The sequence below is a fragment of the Poecilia reticulata genome, chromosome 16, assembly GCF_904066995.2.
Source record: "Poecilia reticulata chromosome 16, P_reticulata-male-v2, whole genome shotgun sequence".
Taxonomy (NCBI): domain Eukaryota; kingdom Metazoa; phylum Chordata; class Actinopteri; order Cyprinodontiformes; family Poeciliidae; genus Poecilia; species Poecilia reticulata.
In genome coordinates this window covers 11,174,306-11,177,926 of record NC_088845.1, presented here as the reverse complement: position 1 = coordinate 11,177,926, position 3,621 = coordinate 11,174,306, and the positions used below count along the sequence as shown (strand labels likewise).

The 3,621-nt window shown below is 35.0% G+C and overlaps 1 long non-coding RNA gene across 1 annotated transcript; it reads right to left on the bottom strand.

The window, feature by feature from the left end:
* Positions 1-611: 611 nt before the first annotated feature.
* LOC145547747 (uncharacterized) lies at positions 612-2,051 on the bottom strand. The gene is made up of 2 exons (XR_014084054.1): positions 1,021-2,051; positions 612-809 (listed from the first exon to the last, which is right to left on the bottom strand). It is a non-coding gene; the product is annotated as an uncharacterized LOC145547747 (long non-coding RNA).
* Between the last annotated feature and the right edge of the window lie 1,570 nt (positions 2,052-3,621).

Sequence of the window (3,621 nt, the reverse complement as noted above, 5' to 3'; positions counted from 1 at the left end):
AGAAAATTGCTTCGCAAGTCAAACTTATCACGATTTCTGACAACAGCTTCTTATTATCGCAAGGGGTGACCTATTCCTGCTCAAGACACCAGGCTATGGTATGTCCATACCAACGGTCCAGTCCGTTGGGCAAGTTGTAACCTTTCTTAAAACAATTCAGTTGATTTATAAAACACTAATTTACAATAGGTAATCTCGAGACAATTTACAAAAAAGTCATTTTCATTCTACTTAACAGTGCAGAAATTAAAATGTATTAAGTCAGTAAAAAAAAAAAAGTTAAGTTATGAGTTAAAAATGCAGATTGACTTGTTATTGACTTGACTTGTTTATATGCTTCCCCCTGTTCAAATTATTTTTACCCTGTAAAGTCTGATTTGATCTATATTTTCAGGGGGACCCTGTGGAACCAACATGTACATTTGCTGCCTTCTTTTTTTGTATCTTTATGAATGGACACAACTGGAGTTCCATAAAGTCTCGTAGTAAAAGTCACATTAAGAAGCAATCAGAACGCCTCATGCTGAACCGATCCACCCCACAACCATCATCCAACTTTTGTTTAACATGTCAGAGTTTTAACAAGAAAGAAAAACACAGAGAACAACCGGTGAAATTGTTACTTTATAAGTCACAAGTGTACATTTTATCTTTAGGTTTTATGTAACACCATGCTAATAAGCTACAAGATAGTTGGTAAATAATATCACACTGAACACAAATCCTAATCAATAATCTCTACTGTATCTGCTCCTTTCTTCTTCTTCTGCAGCCCCTGAATTAACAGGAACAACTGATGTTTGTCCGTTCTGTAAGAAAAAAAAAACTAAGTTTTGTTTCTTTTACATTGTTGTTTTTAGAGCACACAAATGATACAGTACTTAATAAATTAAAATAAAAGTTGTTCATTATATTCATTTAGCCACAAAAGGAAAGTTATTCGTTATACTCTACAATTCAGAGGGGAAAAGGTTCTAGACATGTTAATGAGATCCAAATTTTTTCAAAGTTTAGACACACCTTAAAGTCTCTTCGTCTCCTGGAGTCGTTTCAGTGAAGTTAGCGTTCGTGGGGGGAAACTTGCTGTCGCTGTTCTGCTCAGTCAGAAAGTTACTAACGTCAGAAAAATCTGCTGTCATGTCATGAGCTGGAAAAAAAAAATCAACAAGCATGTTTGCAAAAATAGAAGTCGCATCGTAGTTTCACTTAAGACTTATAAAATAGTTTCATGATTTTGGTTATGGTTGTAGAATTTAAACTGAGGTAACACTAAACAATAAATCGTTGGGTAGATGGTGTGAAAAAGAGGAGATATTAAAGACATAAATGGCTGAAAATGCATCCGTTGCTGAAAATAAATCAAACTCATGTAACACAGTGTAATAATTTACCTCTCTGCAACACTTTGAGTCACCAAGCTTTATGCTTTTCAAACCCTTGCTATTTGGTCAGTTTGATTTCAGAAGAGCCGATTACATTTTTTATTACAGAAACATAAAAATTACTCATCTATAAGATGACTAGAACAAGACTCACTGCGTACACTGATGGCAATGAGTTTGGCCAAAAGTAAAACATTCAGGATTTCCAAAGCCACACCGAGGCAGAGCCTCTTTGGAGCTGCTTGAACCTTAAGAAAAACCTGAACCTTAGCAAAATGTAATGCAGTACATGCTAGATTTATCTGTAACGTTTTTCTTACCTTTGTGATTAGATGCAGTTTGTCTAACAGGCTCCATGTTGACGTAAATTTCCTCCATCGCTTCAGACTTTCTGCTGGCTTTTAACACCAACTATAAAATCCACTGCAGTCGTGGAACTAAGTGAAAAACTGTGGGAAAGAGGTGAGATGTGTCTGGTGTTCAACATAAAAAGTAACATATTTTAGAGATAACAGTCAAATAAAGAAATTCATGAGTGCGGTTTCAGTATTATTTTCTTAAATATCGTACACAACATAAGATTCTTGAAGGTTTCAATAGTTTATAAGTTCATATTTCCTGATTCGGTTCTGTATCAATGAATATTTATTTCTCCTTTGTTTTCCTTCAGCTCAGTTCATACTACTCATAATAAACATGTTACACTTTTCTATCAATGAAGAAAATAATTGACTTTTACATTCATGCACAACTTTGCTTTCTGTCGTATGGTATCAAAAATTAAAAATAGTTTTAAATCACTTATATAAGGATGAAAAATACATCTGATGTTGTGATGTTCCTGCTGCTTGTGTCCAAACATTTTCTAAAGGGTAATAAATTGTTGGAGCAGATGACTGCAGATGACTGTATGGACCCCACAGTTTTCAGGTCTCATTCTGTCCTGATAACTAGCCATAGTCTTTCTCCCTGTAAATACAACTATTATCTTTGTATTTCTAAATCCCCGTTTAACTCTATCCCTTGTTTTCTCACCATCTCACTCCAGTAGCAGAAACACTGACATTAAGAAACAACAATCCCTGAATTGCATTATCAAACTTCTATAACCGCTGGATCGAATAATTATAAAATTGTATGTATTTATTCATAGTTTAAAGATACATACTTTTAGGACTGCCGTTTAGTAAAAAGCTGGATGAGCTGTAAACTAGTGTCTAAAACTCAGGCACCATGTCTTCTGAGGGAGATCAACAGTTTGACAAACAGATTGCTTTGAGAAGCACCGCCTCACTGGGAAGGAATCGAAAGGCTAACATGCCAATCAGGTGCAAGTTGGGCGGTTTAAAGTAAGAGAAACCAGATACTGCATTCAAAGCATGAAGAAGACCAGCAAGCAAAGCTTTCACAGAAGGAATTCTGTAGAATATCAGAGTACAGGAGATACAGGATAGAAGATTTGACTGAATCAAGACATTGTCCAGAAGTTCAGACTGGGAAGCTAACTGGAACATTGCTAGCCAAGTATGTGGAGCAGGAAAATAGGTTGTAGTTACTTAAATTTATGCAAACCAATTGTCTCAAAAGATTCAATTGCTGCAACATGTAAAAGACAAGTGTAGTTGTGTGATTTTGGCAAACAATATTCTTAAACTCATCCAAAATATTATTTAATGCAACATTTATTTTACTTTCTGCTTACAACAGCAGCAATATATTTACTACATGTCATTACATAACATAGTTGTACTGTTCAAAACCTCTCGGTTTGCTTGAGTAGAAATTGAGTAATGTCTGTGTATGTTAAAATGTTAAACATTTACCACCCAAAATTCTCACCACTTTCAAATAGTTCACTTTTTATTTTATTCTAGGTGTTGCAGACTCAACTTGAATAGATAAACTTGTAAAGCATCTTTTTTTTTTTCTTTTTTAAATCCAAAAGTTCCTGCCGCTTGTTTAAGATGAGTACAAACAACAAGTTGATGAGAATTAAGTGATGTTCACTTGAACTCTTTTATTAAGCAGAATGTTTTATTTTACAATGAGGAAGGCCGGAGTCTAGCTTTAGCAGACGGCTGGAGGCATCTGACCCACTTCAAACTCAGTACCTGTTTGCTCTACGGCAAAAATTTGGTAAGATTAAATTTAGTCGGCTAAAGAAAGTCAGACGGTTCATTACGAGTGAAATCTCTTGAGGTAGTCAAGTTTCTTGTTTGTTCAGATCTTGCTAGTCATT